This window comes from Schistocerca americana, chromosome 9 (genome assembly GCF_021461395.2).
Source record: "Schistocerca americana isolate TAMUIC-IGC-003095 chromosome 9, iqSchAmer2.1, whole genome shotgun sequence".
NCBI classification, from domain to species: domain Eukaryota; kingdom Metazoa; phylum Arthropoda; class Insecta; order Orthoptera; family Acrididae; genus Schistocerca; species Schistocerca americana.
Genome location: NC_060127.1, coordinates 154,453,644 through 154,475,046, shown reverse-complemented (window position 1 = coordinate 154,475,046; position 21,403 = coordinate 154,453,644).

Genomic DNA, 21,403 nt, shown 5'->3' with positions numbered 1-21,403 from the left:
TCTGAGGCATCGAGGGATCACCAATTTACTATTGGAGGCAGCTTGGAGGGTAAAAATCGTAGAGGGAGACCAAGAGATGAATTCACAAGCAGATTCAGAAGGATGTAGGTTGCGGTAAGTACTGGGAGATGAAGAAGCTTGCACATGATAGGGTACCATGGAGAGCTGCATCAAACCAGTCTCAGGACTGAAGACCATCACAACAACAAACAAAATGAGCTTCTCTTGAACTTTTTCGATGTACTCGGTTAATCCTGTCTGGTAAGGATCCCGGACTGCGCAGCAGTACTCCAAAAGTGGAAAGACAAGCGTAGTGTAGATCTCTTGCATTTTCTGAGAGTTCTGCTCTTAAAACACTGGTTTCCTAAAGCGTTTTCTATATGTTCTTTCCAATTTAAGTTGTTCGTAATTGTAATTCCTAGGTATTTAATTGAATTCACGGGCTTTACATTTGACTGATTTATCGTGCAACCGAAGTTTAGCGGATTCCTTTTAGCATTCATTATGTAAGGATGATTGTCAGTTTTCGCATTATACAGTTATCTTTCCTAAATAGTTTTGCAATTTGTTTGATAGTCTGATGATTTTACTAGTCGATAAACAACAGCATCATCTGCAAACAACCTAAGATGTCCGCTCACAGTATCTCCTAAATCATTTATATAAATAATGAATGACTTCCATGGTACTAGAGGGAGCTGTTGAGGGCAAAAATTATAGAGGTAGACAGAGATTGGAATACATCCAGCAGATATTTGAGGACGCAGGTTGCAAGTGCTACTCTGAGATGAAGAGGTTAGCACAGGAAAGGGATTCGTGGCGGGCTGTATAAAACCAGTCTGAGAACTGATAACTCAAAAAAAGAAGATAAGGTACAGCAGAGGTCCTGTAACACTACCTTGGGGAATGCAAGAAATCACTTCTGTTTTACTTGATGACTTTCCATCAGTTACTACGAACTGCGACCTCTCTGACAGGAAATCACGAATCTAGTCACATAACTACGAAGATATTCCATAAGCACGCAGTTTCACTAGAAGCCGCATGTGTGGTACAGTGTGAAAAGCCGTCTGGAAATCTAGAAATGCGGAATCAGTTTGAGATGCCTTGTCAATAGCACTCAGCACTTCGTGTGAGTAGCGTTTCACAAGAACGATGTTTTCTAAATCCGTGTTGCCAGTGTGTCAATAGACGATTGTCTTCGAGGTAATTCATAATCCTCGAACACAATATATACTCCAAAAACGTGCTGCCCTTACGTGCCTCTCCACAACATGGGACGAATGGTGACTCGTCCCATGTCGCCGCCCCACACTCTCCGACTGTGGTTATCCGTAGTAGTGCAGAACGGTAATTCATTGCTGAGCACAATGCCACGCCTTCCATGCACAATTCCAGACAGAGCCATTTGTGTTGTGCAGTCAGCGGCAGCCTATGTATTGGACAGGTCTGATTGCTGCTACTCTCTGACCAATGATTGCATGACACATAATTTTCAGGGAATCCATTCTCCATTCTCGGCTAGCAGGCGTAGGTGTGAAGTGGTGACAATGCGCTTGGTGCACAATGAGGTGATCCTCCTCTGTGGTGATCAGACGTGATCAACCGGAACTCGTACACTTGCCCTCATATTTCCGTCCAGTCCAGAACCCGGTTACTGTCACATCCGAATGCCCTACGGATCAGGACATTGCACGATTCGACTTGCTGGCCAAATGGAGATCCACAATGACGCCACTTTCAAACTCCCTCAGGTGCTGATAATGCTGTCTCACACGTATACGCGGACGGTCCGCGTCCTTCACAGTAATCACTCAGCATCTGTTGACGCCCCTTGTATACCTTACCATGACTGGTAACAGCACTAAACATGAACAACACTAATACACCTTCGTGGCCATTCCACTTTTCACCGAGCAAGGTGGTTAGCACGCAGGACTCACATTCGGGAGGATGACGGTTCGGACCCACATCCGGCCATCCGGATTTACGTTTTCCGTGCTTTCCCTAAATCGCTTCAGGCAAATGCTTGGATGGTTCCTTTGAAAGGTCGTGGCCGACTTCCTACCCCATCCTTCCCTAATCTGATGGGACCGACGGCATCGCTGTTTGGTCCTCTCCCCCGAATGAACCAACCATCCATCTGTCAAAGATAATTGCAACTTTAGTCATTTACATATCGCCAATGTTGCGTATGAAGTTATAGTGACATCGACTTCCAACAATCTTTACGTACATTTCAAATGTAATATGTATGGCTTCGATTCTTCAAATATTCCGGCATAAGAGGGTCACAGGTATCTCAGGATCTGAAACATCATGGGTTGCAAACTTTCTAGTCTGTAGACATGGCATAGGCTCATCTACTAGGTGGTGTACAAGTCAGAGGTCCCTCTCGAAACTATGATGTTGGTCTGTAAGGCACGTTCAGCGTCATCCTTGCATCAGAAGTGCTCCTGTACTCTGCAGTGACAATTACTTTGAGAGGCCTGTGGTGTCACCGCCAGACACCACACTTGCTAGGTGGTAGCCTTTAAATTGGCCGCGGTCCGTTAGTATACGTCGGACCCGCGTGTCGCCACTACCAGTGATTGCAGACCGAGCGCCGCCACACGGCAGGTCTAGAGAGACTTCCTAGCACTCACCCCAACGGTACAGCCGACTTTGCTAGCGATGGTTCACTGACAAATTACGCTCTCATTTACCGTGACGATAGATAGTTAGCATAGCCTTCAGCTACGTCATTTGCTACGACCTAGCAAGGCGCCATTACCAGTTGCTATTGAGATTATGAATTATGTACCGTCAAGAGCGATGTTCACCATTAATGGATTAAGTTAAGTATTCCACCAGCTACGTCCGTTTTTTCTAAAGTCTAATTTCCTTGTCCTGTTCCAGACCTCACGCCAGCCTGCGTGAGCTAAAACGCGTGCCTTTTGGCTTCCTCTCATACCGGTGTTGGCTCTCCTGCCAACCCACAACAAGGCCATAGTAGAGATGATCGCTAAAAATACAGTTTGAAACGTCCCCTTAGAAAAATCATAAATGACTGTGCTTAAACTGACACACAATATTTTTAGCGCAACGCAATCTGACTTTCAAAAATCCCTACAAAAGAATGGCCCTGACCAACAACAACCTATACCTTTCATGAATCACTTACCTCACAAAAATCTTCGTTACTCGAACTACTGCAATACAGCGAGCGCCAATACTGCCAGCTAAATAAAAGATTCTAACTACTGAAGGCACTAACTACTGATAGGCATAGTTAGCAAATGAAACATTTTGATAGAGAACAAACTATGTATTTACCTTCATAGTCTTCAAAAGTCATTATATATATATATATATATATATATATATATATATATATATATATATATATATATATATATCAGTTCATGATATCCAGTATTACAAATTTACTGTCTGTGATGGACACACGTCAAGATCATCCGCTCTCAAAACTTCCGCCATCTCTTTCCCCACATCCACCATTGCTGGCGGCTCACCTCCAACTGCGCAGCGCTACGCGTTGTTCACATTCAACTGTCCAACACTAGAATATTCCAACAATGCAAACCAGCCACAAATGGTTCAAATGGCTCTGAGCACTATGCGACTTAACTTCTGAGGTCATCAGTCGCCTAGAACTTAGAACTAATTAAACCTAACTAACCTAAGGACATCACACACATCCATGCCCGAGGCAGGATTCGAACCTGCGACCGTAGCTGTCCCGCGGTTCCGGGCTTTGCGCCTAGAACCGCTAGTCCACCGCGGCCGGCGCAAACCAGCCACAGACTGCACACAGCACAGCCAGTGATTTTCATACAGAGCACTACGTGGCGTTACCAATACAAAAACCTAAACAGCCTACTTACAAGTTTTTCAGTTACATCGGCCAGTGTGACCTCAGTGTTAAAACCGCTCAAAGACCTATTTCTGAATGCCTTATTTGCTTTTTTCCCCATTAACCTGCAATACACCTATAAATCCAACAAAGATAGTAAAATTTTGGCTTTCTCAGTTTCAAGCTGCACAGAGTCGAAATATTACATTAAACAGGCAAATGAGAAAATGTAGTCCGGCAATCATTCTCTGCTTTTCTCGAAAATCAGGGTGAATACTACAAAAATTCAGAAGTATTCTACTGTTGATTCTAATTATTTGAAACAGAACTCGATGAGAACAGGCCTGGGACGTCCGAACCCTACCGACCGATCGCCGTGTCATCGCCAGGCACCGCTGGATGCAGATATGGAGGGACACGCTGTCAGCACACCACTCTGCTGGGCGTTGTCAGTTTTGGTGACAGGAGCCGCCACTTGTCAGTGAAGTAGCTTCTCAGTTTGCCTCACTAGGGCTGAGTGCAGCCCACTTGCCAACAGTGCTCTGCAGACTCGACAGTTACCCATCCGAGTGCCCGACGGCGCCTAATTTCAGTGATGTTATGGGAACTTGTGTTACCACTGCGGCAAGGCTGTTGGCCTAATATTTTGAAAGTTTGCTCAAAACAATGTTGTAATCGGGGATTGTACAACTGTTTTGGCGCTACGAATAGACAGTACTAAGTGATGAAAACTGAGTTGTAAAACTTTATTTTCCATGTTAATTTGTTCTTAGTCAGGATCTACAACCAGATAAAGACACATTATGTAGACATACTATAACGGTACTTTGCGGGCAGGCGTGTCAATTAGCATCATATTAATTAAAATCGGGGATAAATAGACTTTATATTGGAAGAATTAAAAATGGGAATGTAATACGAAACTCTAATAACTGCACAGTATTACTAAGAAGCTATATAATGAAAAGCAAAGTAGCGAAGACCAAGAGGGACAGAAAGATATAGGGGCGCAGTTGTTTTTTAATACATATAAAAGAACATGTAACACGTGATTGAGCTCTCTTCCTTCAGTTATAGCGATCGGGCTAGTCGATGAAAAAGTGGTATGGGACTGCGAAATTCGTTATGGAGATTATTTAAAAACTCTTCAACCACATTTAAAATACATTACGTGTGACGAACTGATCAGAGACGTTTATTGTCGGGTGAAGTGAAAATGATTCCGACAACATAATTCGAATTTTGTGTTAGCTGGGAAAAATACTCTTGGGAAACTATTATGGTTGTGGAACCCACGAAAGTTGTACGCAACGGTAAGCTATAGTTTACGTAATTCTGCATTTTTATAAAATTGTGGAAGGCGTGTGCGCGGAACATTAAGAGAATCTTATCCTTGGACGGTTGCGGGAGTAACTGATACAAACAACGCGCCAGCATAAAAATAGTTCGCTTATTAACTACCAGATATCAATTAACGGGGACCTAAAATACTAAAAACAGTGCATACATCGTTAAATTGATGGTTCAAATGGCTCTGAGCACTATGGGACTTAACAGCTGTGGTCATCAGTCCCCTAGAACTCAGAACTACTTAAACCTAACTAACCTTAGGACATCACACACATCCATACCCGAGGCAGGATTCGAACCTGCGACCGCGGTTCCGGACTGCGAGCCTAGAACCGCGAGACCACCGCGGCCGGCCGTTAAATTGAACCCTGCGTGTGAAAGACAATCACATCGAACATTTCGAGAGCGCAGAATATACATTTAAGTGCCGAATTGATAGCCTGGGTCGTGTCTATATTTGGACATTATATGAAACGCGTTACTCAGAACACGGTATCAACCATTCTGACACTGAAGAGAAGGATAGGATCATCACCTCCAATCCCGATTCATATTTCATATTTAGTTAGTGAAAAGAAAACTGTTAATAAACAAACTACATTTTAATTTTATCCACAATTTTGGCATCATTACGTAGTCTTGACTACATGATAAACAATATCTGTGGAAGTTGTATACAACGTATCGTCATAATATTTAGCCAACCAATTTTGTCGGACACCAAATATGTAAATGCATGAAATTGCTCTTACAGCGGATGTATAATGTGTGAGTGCGACGAACTATATTGAGAAACTGAACATCTATTACATACTTGCATGTTTATCTGAGAAAGTGGTCCTTGTCGGTGCATCAGCATAGATTTCGAATAGAATCGCTGGAACATTGCAAACCATTCAGACTAACCGAACATCTAAATACGCATAATGCGGGTATCACCAGGATGTGTTCTTTCTCCTCACCCCCGTGGCAGTAATTGAATTAAGAGTCAACCGGGAATAACATTTAAATCAATTGACATGGTATTTACAGGTAATCACGCTGCAACAGCATCCGTTATCAGAAATGATTAGTTCACAAAGGTACATGTATCACATTGGAACAACCGAAATAAAATGTTCAAACGTACCTAGGTTCTGTATTTTAGTTTAAAAAACCTCCCTGTTACCAACTGTTCGTTTAAGATTGTGAGCCATATGTTTGTGACTATTACAGCGTCATCTATCACAAAGCGAAACAGGTGGTCCAACTAAAACATTCATATTTGCTTACGTACTACACGAATATGTAATAAAAAAGGGGGCTCCTATTTAAAAAAACAGTTGATATCCGTTTGACCAATGGCAGCGCCATCTAGCGGGCCAACCATAGCGCCATCTGGTTTCCCCCTTCAAGCTAGACAAGTTTCGTTCTTTGTAGTATTTCGTTTGACGCTTATTTCGTGAGATATTTGGCACGGTCACGATCAATGGACCACCCTTAAAGTACCTGTATTATGCCAGTTGTTGACTGGATGCTCTTGCCTTTTTTTTCCTATGCTTCTTTCTTCATCCCATATTGACTTCGTCCTTTTTTAATATCATCCGGCATTCTTCTCTCCGACTGGAACGTATGTTCCTGTGAGAATTTTTTCCTCATTCTTATGTTTGTTGACTGGAGAGGGTGCTTATAAAATGGTCATCTTCACTGAAGATTTTATTTATGTATACTACAGACAGAAAAACATGGTTAGCATATGAGCAAGGGAGAAGATGTGCACTGCAGTAGGGCTAACGTAGGAATTTACGTCCATCCATTTCATGAAGAGCGTGATTTGCAAGTTCTATACAGCCGACAACTCCCGCTGGAGAGCGTTACCATCACGTACATCACTGTGATACTCACGTACTAGGCTTTTGATTGTGTAAATCATGGAATACTTCTAGATAAGCTCAAGTACTGTGGCATGAATGGGACAGTGCTCAAATGGTTTAAATCATACCTAACTGGAAGAGTGCAGAAAGTTGAAATAAACAGTTCACATAATATGCAAAAAACTGGTGATTTTTCTATATTCACGAAGATGCAAAGCTGTTACATTTTGCCGATGATACAAGTATAGCTATCACACCCGACAGTCAAGAATTAACTGGTGAAATTGTAAATGATGTTTTTCAGAAAATCATTAAGTGGTTCTCTGCAAATGGGCTCTCATTAAACTTTGACAAAACACAGTATATACAGTTCCACACAATAAATGGAATGACACCATTAATAAACATAGACTTCGATCAGAAATCGGTAGCTAAGGTAGAATATTCAAAATTTCTAGGTGTATGCATTGATGAGGGGTTGAACTGGAAAAAAACACACTGAAGATCTGCTGAAATGTTTGAGTTCAGCTACTTATGCTATTAGGGTCATTGCAAATTTTGGAGATGTACATCTGAGTAAATCAGCTTACCACATCTATTTTCATTCTCTGCTTTCGTATGGCATCATATTCTGGGGTAACTCATCATTGAGTAAAAGAGTGTTCATTGCACAAAAGCGTATAATCAGAATAATTGCTGGAGCTCATCCAAGATCATCCTGCAGACACTTATTTAAAGAGCTAGAATTATTCACTGTAGCCTCACAATATATATATTCACTTATGAAATTTGTTGTTAACAATCCGAACGAATTCAAAAGTAATAGCAGTGTACAAGGCTACAACACTAGGAGAAAGGATGATCTTCACTACTCAAGGTTAAATCTAACTTTGGCTCAGAAGGGGGTAAATTATGCTGCCACAAAAGTCTGACAGATAGCTATACACCATTTAAAAGGAAATTAAAAGAATTCCTGAATGGCAACTCCTTCTACTCATTAGATGAATTTTTGGATATACGAGGTGCATTCAAGTTCTAAGGCCTCCGATTTTTTTTCTCCGGACTGGAAAGAGGTAGAAACATGCGAATTGTTTTAAAATGAGGCCGCGTTCATTGTCAATATGTCCCAGAGATGGCAGCACCGTACGGCAGATGGAATTTTACCGCCAGCGGCGAGAATGAGAACTGTTTTAAATACTTAAAATGGCGACGTTTTCCTTACTTGAACAGTGTGCAATCATTCGTTTTCTGAATTTGCGTGATGTAAAACCAATTGAAATTCATCGACAGTTGAAGGAGACATGTGGTGATGGAGTTATAGATGTGTCGAAAGTGTGTTCGTGGGTGCGACAGTTTAATGAAGGCAGAACATCGTGTGAAAACAAACCAAAACAACCTCGGGCTCGCACAAGCCGGTCTGACGGCATGATCAAGAAAGTGGAGAGAATTGTTTTGGGGGATCGCCGAATGACTGTTGAACAGATCGCCTCCAGAGTTGGCATTTCTGTGGGTTCTGTGCACACAATCCTGCATGACGATCTGAAAATGCGAAAAGTGTCATCCAGGTGGGTGCCACGAATGCTGACGGACGATCACATGGCTGCCTGTGTGGCATGTTGCCAAGCAATGTTGACGCGCAACGACAGCATGAATGGGACTTTCTTTTCGTCGGTTGTGACAATGGATGAGACGTGGATGCCATTTCTCAATCCAGAAACAAAGCGCCAGTCAGCTCAATGGAAGCACACAGATTCACTGCCACCAAAAAAATTTCGGGTAACCGCCAGTGCTGAAAAAATGATGGTGTCCATGTTCTGGGACAGCGAGGGCGTAATCCTTACCCATTGCGTTCCAAAGGGCAGTACGGTAACAGCTGCATCCTACGAAAATGTTTTGAAGAACAAATTCCTTCCTGCACTGCAACAAAAACGTCCGGGAAGGGCTGCGCGGTTGCTGTTTCACCAAGACAACGCACCCGCACATCGAGCTAACGTTACGCAACAGTTGCTTCGTGATAACAACTTTGAAGTGATTCCTCACGCTCCCTACTCACCTGACCTGGCTCCTAGTGACTTTTGGCTTTTTCCAACAATGAAAGACACTCTCCGTGGCCGCACATTCACCAGCCGTGCTGCTATTGCCTCAGCAATTTTCCAGTGGTCAAAACATACTCCTAAAGAAGCCTTCGCCGCTGCCATGGAATCATGGCGTCAGTGTTGTGAAAAATGTGTACGTCTGCAGGTCGATTAAGTCGAGAAGTAACGCCAGTTTCATCGATTTCGGGTGAGTAGTTAATTAGAAAAAAAAAATCGGAGGCCTTAGAACTTGAATGCACCTCGTAGTAAGTGGGTAATTTCCCAACCCCCACAAAAAAAAATTTAAGATATTGAGTGTCACGTAATATTTTGTGTAATGTAATATCTTGTATAGACACCTTTTATTAACCTGACACGTTCCACATCATTATGAAGTGTCGTATTCATGATATATGGAACAAGTACTAATCTAATCTCTAATCTACGCACAGGTCGCATCGTTCCTGAGTGTTGAGCAGCGCGTGTAACTCGACGTTGACGTTCAGAAGAACGGCCTGAGTGCCAACGGCTTAACAAGTTGCACGCCTCGCAGTGACGTACGCCTGCAATTCCTTTTCCGCGAGCTACCTGGGCAAGGGCGCAGGAGTAGCGACAGATAAAGCTCGGGTGTGGAGAGGGCTTCATCACAGTGCACGTAAACTGACGCCGAGGCGAGGTTGTAGCAGTCACGTGAGGTGAGGGAGATCGATCACGTGCGGCGGCAAGGCGCTCCTTGGCAGAGAGGCTGTCTGGCTGGTGTGAGAAGGGGGGGGGGGAGGCGATGAAGGGGGGAGGGAGGAAAGTTCAGCTGGTGTCCTCTGGAACCGGTCTGCCGGGACGGGACGAAAACACCGCCAAGGGCGTCCCCGGCGTCTGCGTCTCCAGGCTGCAGGCTCCAGAGGTCGCTCCAGCCCCACTCCGCACATCCGGCACCTTTTTGTACCTCTCCGCCAGCGAGGGTTGCAGATGTTTATAGCAATAATGGAGAACGCCTGAAAAGGGCTGATTAATGCGTTGTATCTGGGCCCGTTTGTTCTGCCGCACAGACACGAGCCAAATCTACACTGTATATGAGCATCGGGCGAGACCTGCAGCCGTACGGAGGCGTCGGGTTCGATTGCGGGGCAGTGTTTCGATTACGCCGGTAGTCTGTGGTTGCTGTGGTCTTCACTCCCGAGGCTGCTTTGGTGTAACTCTCCTCGCTAATCTATCCTGCACAAGTCTATTCATCTCTGCCTAATTACTGCAAGCTACGATCATTTTAACTAGCTTACTATTTTCTACATTATCCTCGCTTTGATTTTGTTGATGTTCATCTTATACCCTCCTTTCAATACATTGTCCATTCCGTTCAACTGCTCTTCCAAGTCCTTTGCTGTCTCTGACAGAATTACAATGTCATCGGCGAACCTCAAAGTTTTTATTTCTTCTCCATGGATTTTAATGCCTACTCCGAACTTTTCTTTTGTTTCCTTTGCTGCTTGCTCAATATAGAGATTGAATAGCATCGGGGAGAGGCTACAACTCTGTCTCACTCCCTTCCCAACCACTGCTTCCCTCGACTCTTATAACTGCCATCTGCTTTCTGTACAAATTGTAAATAGCCTTTCGCTCCCTCTATTTTACCCCTGCCACCTTCAGAACTTGAAAGAGAGTATTCCTGCCAACAGTGTCTAAAGCTTTCTCCAAGTCTACAAATGCTAGAAACGTAGGTTTGCCTTTCCTTAATCTCTTCTAAGATAAGTGGTAAGGTCAGTATTGCCTCGTGTTCCACTATTTCTACGAAATCTAAACTGATCGAGGTCGGCTTCTACCAGTCTGTGAAGAATTTGTATAAGTATTTTGCAGCTGTGACTTATTAAACTGATAGTTCGGTAATTTTCACATCTGTCAGCACCTGCTTTCTTTGGGATTGGAATTATTATATACTTCTTGAAGTCTGAGGGTATTTCGCCTGCCTCATACATCTTACTCACCAGATGGTAGAGTTTTGTCAGGACTGGCTCTCCCAAGGCTGTCAGTAGTTCTAATGGAATGCTGTCTACTCCAGGGGCCTTGTTTCGACTCAGGTCTTTCAGTGCTCCGTCAGACTCTTCACGCAGTGTCTTAAGAGTTGAAATAGAGCCGTACCTGACCAGACCCCGGTTTTTCAGTTGTCTCCGGTTCAACCGATATGGGAACAGGCCAACGAGAGGCGCTGTACGTGATGTCGTGCTCTTAGCAGAGATGGGTAGTTCGCGAACGAACGGGTGCAAAGGAACGGTTCACCAAGATGAACGAAAGGACCGAGGAACGAATTCCAAGGAACGATCGGTTCATAGTTCACTTCAGTCGCGGCCGTCTACTTATAGTTCCCGGGATCGAGGAACGATCGGTTCATAGTTCACTTCGGTCGCGGCGGTCTACTTATAGTTCCCGGGAACGAGGGACGATCGGTTCGTAGTTCACTAGTTCACTTCGGTCGCGGCGGTCACTTCGGCAGTTCTCGTTTCAGTCTCGGTCTCGGTCTTCCTCGGCCGCACTCGTCGTTCTTCGCATGACCACCTGTCGCAGTTCCACTTCCGACTGCTGCTAGTTAGTTCAGTATCCAGTTGTTCGTTTCGTTCACTGCGCTCGCCCGTTTTACATGTGTTCCAAACTGTTCTTGCACTTGGTTCGCGCTATTCAGCGTCCACGACCGGTAATCAAAAAGTATTTTATAGTTACGTAAATTACATAAAAATTACGTTGTATGTCTTTTCAGGTAACAAAAGGGCATATCAGCTCACTTCATTATATCGATTGACAGCAGAAGACATACTTATAACAAGGCAAGTTTTTTTTTTGTTATTCATATATTTTTTGGTTTCATCGACTTGATTTAGCAGCTAACTTTCAGTGCTTTGCTTAATTTTTAGTGTACGAAAACTCATATAAAACGATTTTCGTGTATCTTTCACATATAAAACATCACATTTAGGAAGGCTCTAATTATTTTTTAGCTTGGTTGTTCTCAATTTGCATTACCTGCTAGCTTGGTTTCTTTGAAAAAAAAAGTGGGTTGTGGGTCATTTTGGCTCAGTAGGAAAAGCGGTGCGTCTCCATTTGTAAAGACATAGATTGCCAAAAATCGTATTTACTTATTATCTCAAAAACATTTGTTCAGAAGGAGCATTCAAACCAAAAACTTCACTACTGCGAACTTAATAATTATTATTATTGCTAAATTAACCTTAATAATGCAACATAAAAACCTAATTTTTACTAAGCGTGTGACGCAAGTATGAGAAAACCACAATTTATTTTATGCTTCCATAAAGTCTCTACTTCGTCTATGAACTCAGAGACAACGTGAAGTATATATAGGGTGTAAACGATTATTGTTTACAACGTAGCATAGCTATGTAGTGGAAGTCGAAACGAAGAATTTTATGCAAGACACTTGTGGTCTATTAAGTTGGGAAACAGCCACCAACAGGTTTACAAGACTACATGAGCTATAGCCCATGCGCGTCGCGTGAGATTTTCATGTTCTCTTCTCCAGCTCTCTACACACCGTCATCGAATGTTTCGCAATTGTTGCTTGCATTAGCCTGTTATGTCTTCACTGCCTAATTATTACATGTTTGTCTCTTTGTTGCATCTGCTCGTAACGGGCAACACATGGTCCGTAATTGGCGAGCAGTCTGTACTCGGGGCCGGTTTTCCGTGCGCCACCCTATATTATTTCCCTACGAACAACACACAAGGCTACGGTTGGCTAAACGAGAGGTTCTGCAGAATCACAGAAATTACTTCTAAAAGTGTGTAAGAATTTTGTAATGAATAAAAACTCTATACTCCAGGGGGGAGGCAAGTGCCCTCCATTCTTCAGTCACCTACACTACCATTTTCAGTTTTTCATAAGAACCATATACCAAGCACAGATGAACGGTGAACGAGTAAAAATGAACGGTTCCCAAAAAAGAACGATCAGCAGTGAACTAGTTCCCAAGGATGAACGAGTTTGCTCGTCTTTAGCTCTTAGCAAAGGCACACTCCTTGCTGCCACAGCCCATTAACACCCAGTTTCGCCTCACTGTCCTAAAGGATACGTTCGTTGCACGTCTCACATTCATTTCTGCCTTTGTTTCACGCAATGCTGCTTGTCTGTTGGCACTGATAACTCTAAGCAGACGCCGCTGTGCTCGGTCATTAAGTGAAATGCCATCAGCCACTGCGCTGTCCGTAGTGGGAGGTAATGCCTAAGATTTGGTATCCCCGTCACGCAGTGAAGCTCAGAATATTGTATTCCCCGACGATTTCTGACATGGAATATCCCGTGCTTCTAGCACCAACTACCATTCCGCATGGAAAGTCCGTTATTTCCCGTCGCGCGGCGATAATCACATCGGAAACCTTTCCACAAGGAGCACCTGAGAACAAAGGACAGCTCCGCCAATACATTGTCCTACCGTATTAAATGATATGATTACCGGTAGTATTGGTAAATTGGTAGGGAAAGAAACAAAAAATGAATATATAAGGGAGAAAATAGGGGCCGACGACTTCTCTGTGTTCTTTCGTTTGATTGGTTGTCTGTTTTACCCACAATGAGAATCACACATATTGTGTTAGTCTCTCCGTATTGTCCACTGAGGTGGCAAAAGTCATGGGATACCAATATGCACGTATATACAGGGCGTCCCATTTATCGTGACCACCCTACATAACTGGTCTCCAGATGGAAATTACAAAACTTTTCAAGCAAATGTTCTTTAGCCGTCAATCATGCTGATTGTCTTCGTTGTAGCTATGTTTTTTACAAAGATATGAACAGCGGTATGACGTTTTTTAAATTGCACCCTGTATTTTTTATTCGGTAATTCATTCCCTCTCCTCAAGACCTATTCAAATATGTTTCACAGTGTAAGCTGAGTGCAGGTACTCGGGGTTAATGGAACAGATCCACGTGCTGACCTTGGCAGAGGACAAACGTAAACATAAGTAGAATGCACACCCGTCGTTCCGTCAACCATCGTCAGTTGAAGAGTTGTGTGAGTGCAATGTACACCCACGAAAAGAAGGTAGAAATGCTACTCGTCTATGGAGAATGTAAGTTTGCAGAACAGTAATTGTAATACTGTTTTCTTCTGAACGGATACATTTACTACAGTAGTTTAGTCCTTTTAAATGCTGTTGTGTAGAGTAGGCATACAGTAAAGGCTATCCTTCCTACAAACTGCGTCAATATAACGCTTCTGTTGTTGTTGTGTTGCTGAATGTAGACGAAATGTTATGCAGGCAGCGGAACTGTTCAAAAATGGTTCAAATGGCTCTGGGCACTATGGGACTCATCTGAGGTGATCAGTCCCCTAGAACTTAGAACTACTTAAACCTAACTAACCTAAGGACATCGCACACATCCACGCCCGAGGCAGGATTCGAACCTGCGACCGTGGCAGTCGCGCGGTTCCGGACTGAAGCGCCTAGAACCGCTCGGCCACAGGGGCCGACAGCGGAACTGTACAGAGAGCGATATCCTGACGAGAACCCACCTTCCCGACGGATGTTTCCTCGTCTTGTTGCGACGCTTCAGGAAACGGGAAGTATCAACCCACGACAACGCAATCGTCGTAGCACTCGCACAGACGAAGCTGCCGACGTTACTGTTCTCGCTTCCGTTGCCATGAATCCACATGTAAGCCCATGATTGCTTGAACGTGAGATTGGCATTCCTAAAACCAGTGTACATTGTATTCTTACATGTCACCGGTTCCATCCTTACCATGTACACCTACATCAAGAATTGCATGGAAATGATTTCCAGAATCGTGTACGGTTCTGTCAGTGGGCACAGCAGCAAATCCTCGCCAACCCGAACTTCTTCTCCAATGTTCTATTTACCGATGAATGTTCCTTCTCAAACAAAGGACAGGTAAATGCAAGGAACATGCATTATTGGTCCAGCGAGAACCCACAATGGCTTAGACAGGTGGAACATCAGCGTCAATGGAGAGTTAACGTCTGGTGTGGGGTGCTTATTTCATCAATGGTAGTCTAAACTGCACGGTGTGTACCAACTGCCTCAGACGAATTCTTCCTCCTCTTCTGGATGAACCAGAATGCTTACGTGGTATCAACACGATGGATGTCCAGCACATAATGGTTTGCGTGCGCGTCGTGTTCTGAACCGAAGGTATCCTGCCATATGGATTGGTCGAGAAGGAACATGATTTAATTCCTCTGGACATTTTTCTTTGGGGATGCATTAAAGACGTTGTCTATCGCGATATTCCAACAACTCCAGAGGACACGCAGGAACGCATCGTGCTTGCTTGTAATTCTCTTCAGCGGGCGACACTGGAAGCAGTAAATAATTATTTCATTCAACAAGAGCACCAGTGTATCAGTGTCCAGGGTCACCACTTTGAGCACCTTTGAATGTTCTACTCCTGGTCAATGATACAGGAGAGTCAAAGTCAATTTTGTGTTATGTTTTTACTTGGTTTTCGTTTGTTTTCTGAGAACTCCAACAAGTGGACGAATTTGTGATCCCGGGTTCAAAGTCAATGTTGTGGTATGTAATTAATAAAGTTGCGTTTCAGTCAATGGTACACTGTGATACATTTTTGAATGGGTCTTTAGGAGAGGGAATAAATTACCAAATAAAAAATACAGGGTGCAATTTAAAAAACGTCATACCACTGTTCATATCTTTGCACAACATAGCTACAACGAAGACAATCATGCTGATCGATGCCCCTCTGGCGGCTAAAGAACATTTGCTTGAAACGTTTTGTAATTTCCATCTGGAGAACAGTTATGTAGGGTGGTCATGACAAAAGGGACGCCCTGTATATACGTGCATATTGGTATCCCATGACTTTTGCCACCTCAGTGGACAATACGAAGAGACTAACACAATATGTGTGACTCTCATTGTGGGGAAAACAGACAACCAATCAAACGAAAGAACACAGAGAAGTCGTCGGCCCCTATTTTCTCTCTCATATGTTCATTTTTGTTTCTTTCCCTGCCAATTTACCAATACTACCGGCAATCATATCATTTAATACGGTAGTTACGTAGTGTACCAAAAGTATCGAACCGTAGTTTCGGTAGAGTGCCTCACAGAACTTTCCCAGCATTTCTTCCCCGCACTGTGTGTGTAGAAACATGTTTCAAGAAGAACGCTGACCGATGTCGAGAAAGTCTTTTGAATCGTCAGCAGAGGCTTTAAAACTAGCTTCACACCTCGTCTTCCGAACGCAGACACTGCGCAGGTTTTTCCGACAGTGCCGCAGCATTGGACTTGCTGCATGCAACGGAGCGGGCGTGGCCGATTGTAGCGTTGCGCCCTTTTTGGTTCACATCACTCTGCAGCTTTCTATTCGCTAGACAAAATTCAAGTTCTTGTTTCCCCTTTAATCTCCTGCGCAGACTCTCGATTACTCATCACTTGCTTAGTTAACCACGTAAGTCTGTCTGCTCGCACGAGTATTATTATTTTAATCACCGTTAGATTGTTACCCTGATTGGACAGTTGGACAGTCATGTACGAAATCTGATCAAAAAATTTCAGAAAATTCGTAATTTCGCGCTAATGGTATGTTGTTGAAACGGCTGGTAAAATCCGCAGGACAGAACAAGTAGTTTCCAGAATGAGATTTTCACTCTGCAGCGGAGTATGCGCTGATATGAAACTTACTGTCAGATTAAAACTGTGTGGCCGACCGAGACTCGAACTCGGGATCTTTGCCTTTCGCGGACAAGTGCTCTACCATCTGAGCTACCGAAGCACGACTCACGCCCGGTCCTCACAGCTTCACTTCTGCCAGTATCTCGTCTCCTTTACAGAACAGGTAGTTGGAATTGTGGAAAGGGGACAAAAATTAGCGGCTGTCAGTTACACTCCAACACATATAACTTTATTTAGTTCCCCAAACATTGCAGCGCAAATTTCCGTCCTTAACTATCGACTGAATATGTCACACAACCTTATGGCTTAAGGGCACAACCTCTTTAATTTTTAAAACGGCCCCAACTTCAATAAATTTTCAAAAGGCAGAAAGCGCAACGTTTTATCCTTACATAATATTTCAAATGAGGCTGAAGGCCCAAGCAACCTAAGATTTAACAATAGCGAATTTTTCCTTTAAAACGGCTTCATTTCTGTTGGTCGTGACTGTTGCATGTTGTTGTTGTTGTTGTTGTGATCATCCGTTCTGAGACTGGTTTGATGCGGGTCTCCATGCTACTCTATCCTGCACAAGCTTCTTCATCTCCCAGTACCTACTGCAACCTACATCCTTCTGAATCTGCTTGGTGTACTCATCTCGTGGTCTCCCCCTACGATTTTTACCCTCCACGCTGCCCTCCAGTACTAAATTGGTGATCCCTTGATGCCTCAGAACATGTCCTACGAATCGATCCCTTCTTCTAGTCAAGTTGTGCCACAAACTTCTCTTCTCCCCAATCCTATTCAATACTTCCTCGTTAGTTACGTGATCTACCCATCTAATCTTCAGCATTATTCTGTAGCACCACATTTCGAAAGCTTCTATTCTCTTCTTGTCCAAACTATTTATCGTCCATGTTTCACTTCCATACATGGCTACACTCAATACAAATACTTTCAGAAACGACTTCCTGACACTTAAATCTATACTCGATGTTAACAAATTTATCATCTTCAGAAACGCTTTCCTTGCCATTGCCAGTCTACATTTTATATCCCCTCTACTTCGACCATCGTCAGTTATTTTGCTCCCCAAATAGTAAATCTCCTTTACTACTCTAAGTGTCTCATTTCCTAATCTAATTCCCTCATCATCACGCGACTTAATTCGACTACATTCCATTATCCTTGGATTGCTTTTGTTGATGTTCATCTTATATCCTCGTTTCAAGGCACTGTCCATTCCGTTCAACTGCTCTTCCAAGTCCTTTGCTGTCTCTGATAGAATTACAATGTCATTGGCGAACCTCAATGTTTCTATTTCTTCTCCATGGATTTTAATACCTACTCCGAACTTTTATTTTGTTTCCTTCACTGTTTGCTCAATATACAGATTGAATAACATCGGGGAGAGGCTACAACCCTTCTCACTCCCTTTCCAACCACTGCTTCCCTTTCATGCCCCTCAACTCTTATAACTGCCATTTGGTTTCTATACAAATTGTAAATAGCCTTTCGCTCCCTATATTTTACCCCTGCCACCTACTGAATTTGAAAGAGAGTATTCCAGTCAACATTGTCAAAAGCTTTCTCTAAGTCTACAAATGCTAGAAACGTGGGTTTGCCTTTCCTTAATCTAGCTTCTATGATAAGCCGTAGGGTCAGTATTGCCTCACGTGTTCCAATATTTCTACGGAATCCAAACTGATCTTCCCCAAGGTCGGCTTCTACTAGTTTTTCCATTCGTCTGTAAAGAATTCGCGTTAGTATTTTGCAGCCGTGACTTATTAAACTGATAGTTCGGTAATTTTCACATCTGTCAACACGTGCTTTCTATGGGGTTGGGATAATTATATTCTTCTTGAAGTCTGAGGGTATTTCGCCTGTCTCATACATCTTGCTCACGAGATGGTAGAGTTTTGTCAGGACTGGCGACTGTTGCATAAAAAACGAAATCACCGTGCTACCTCATCTTCCGTGCTCTACAGTCCCGGCTCATGCAGACTTGCAGATTTGCAACGATATACGAGATAAAAGAAAATTGGCAGACAGCTTCACGCGATCCAGGAAGAGGCGTACCAACACTGCTTCTAGAAGTGGAAACGTCTCTGGGAGCGGTGTATCAATTGTGGACGAGAGGATTTCGAAGGTCACCATGCACAGATCGGTAACCGTTGAAAAATTTTGTGGACAAAGTTACGGAATTTTTTTTAACAAACCTCGTACAGTGCATAGAATGAAGAAAATCGCGGCTATATGCTGGGCAGTATTTTAGAGCACACTTTCGTTGGTTGACTGAAAGCAAGATTATAGAACGTTTGGATGCGGAGAATTTGTACAATAGACCCAGTCTGCTGAACTGGATGTGCATGAGAGAGGACTTTAGAATCGAAAGAGTAGGCAGAGAAGACGTGTCGGGTTTGGAAGCAACAGCGCTTAGAGTGAATTCGATTATCTTCAGTCGGTTGAGAACCTTGGCCGTTTTGAGTCAGAGGAGGTGAATTGTTCGCCCGACTTACACGCCTTGGCATTAGCCTTCAGACTTCTTACTTGAGTTCGGCTGTGGCTCACTTACAATGAGTCGGCACTGCTCTTCTACCCCAAGAGCCGATAGAGGTTTTACTTAGGTCCCACTGGCTGAGGTGAAGACAGCATGACCCGACGATGTGCTGTATCGAGAAAAATCACGACTTTTCAGCGGAAGAACGGTCATATTGGACATCGAGCGAAATTTCCAGCAGAGAACTATTGAAGCTGGTGAGCAGATCCTATCCGCAGATCTAACAAGGGAACCTCCCCATCGCACCCCCCTCAGATTTAGTTATAAGTTGGCATAGTGGATAGGCCTTGCAAAACTGAACACAGATCAATCGAGAAAACAGGAGGAAGTTGTGTGGAACTATGAAAAAAATAAGCAAAATACACAAACTGAGTAGTCCATCCCGAAGATAGCCAACATGAAGGATAGTGTGCGCCGAGGAGCGCCGTGGTCCCGTGGTTGGCGTGAGCAGCTGCGGAACGAGAGATCCTTGATTCAAGTCTTCCTTCCAGTGAAAAGTTTATTTTTGCAAAGTTATGATCTGTCCGTTCGTTCATTGACGTCTTTGTTCACTGTAATAAGTTTAGTGTCTGCGTTTTGCGACCGCAACCCAAAACCGTGCGATTAGTAGACGAAAGGACGTGCCTCTCCAATTGGAACCGAAAACCTTTGATCGCAAGATCATAGGTCAAACGATTCCTCCACAGGAAAACACGTCTGATATATTCTATACGACACTGCTGACGGCATGTGAGTCACATGACAGGAATCTGTTGTCGACCCACCTAACTTGTACACTTGGCGAATGGGTAAAAAGATTCTTCTACCTCGCCCGATTTAGGTTTTCTTGTGGATGTAATAATCACTCTCAGAAAACATAAGAGTTTGTCACATAAACTGCAATAAATGAATGCAACAGTTACACAGCCGCACAGTTTTCCCTGTGCTCTGTCAAAACATATGTTTCTAACGTTTTCAAATTTTTCCGTGTGTAGACCGTCAAATCCTGCATGTGTCCAAGTAAATCTGAACATGTCCTGGAATTTTGGAGAGTGAAGTTGATTATGTGTGAGTGCCTGAACTTTGATAATTGTCTTAAAATAAAAATTTAAACTTTTCGCTCGACGGAAGACTTGATCCAAGGACTTCTCGATTCGCAGCTGCTGACGCTAACCACGGGAGCACGGCGCTGCTGATCTCACATTATCCTTTTTGTTGCCTATCTCGCACATGGACTACTCAGTTTGTGTATTTTGCTTACTTTTTCATAGTTTCACACAACTTCTTCCTGTTTTCTCGATTGATCTGTGTTTAGTTTTTCAAGGCCTGTCCACTGTGCCCACTTATAACTAAATCTGAGGGGGGTGCGATGGGGAGGTTCCCTTGTAAGAACAACAGATGTATACTTCAAAAAGTGGAGACTGATACCAAATCCAATGAAGGCTGAAGTCAGCCGCTTGCACCTTAACAACAGAATGGCCAATGCGGAGTTGAATATCACCTTTAATGGTCAGGTCATTCAACAACAAGACTCTCCAAAATATCTAGGGTCGACACTTGATAGAACCCTCTCTTACAGGAGGCACATAGAAAACACAAACGCGATAACATCGTACAGAAGATGACTGGTACCTCATGGGGCGCAAGAGCTATGACACTGCGATGCGCTGCCTAAGGGTGGTCTATTCTGTTGCCGAATACTGTGCCCCAGTGTGCCTCAATAGCACAAATGTGAGAAAAATTGACGTGGAGCTTGTGGCGAAATAAATAAAAAAAATTAATTTTTTTTAAAAAAAAGAGGAAAAAAATTATGGATATGGAACTGTAAATATAGAATTTTTGAAAGGCTTTTTTACGGACTGTATTGACCGGCATGAATGCGGACAAATTCAGTGCTTTACCATTCCGATTAATTACATTTTTGAATTCTACCCCATTGTTGATTTAATCAGAGTTCTCACCTTAGACGTAGAGTTAGTCCTTCTGCCACAATATTAATTCATTAGTCGCCATCGATGTTCTTCTCTTTGTTGACGGTGTGTATCTTCCTGAGACAGCATCGGTTCACTTCACGAAGACGGTGAAAACCAA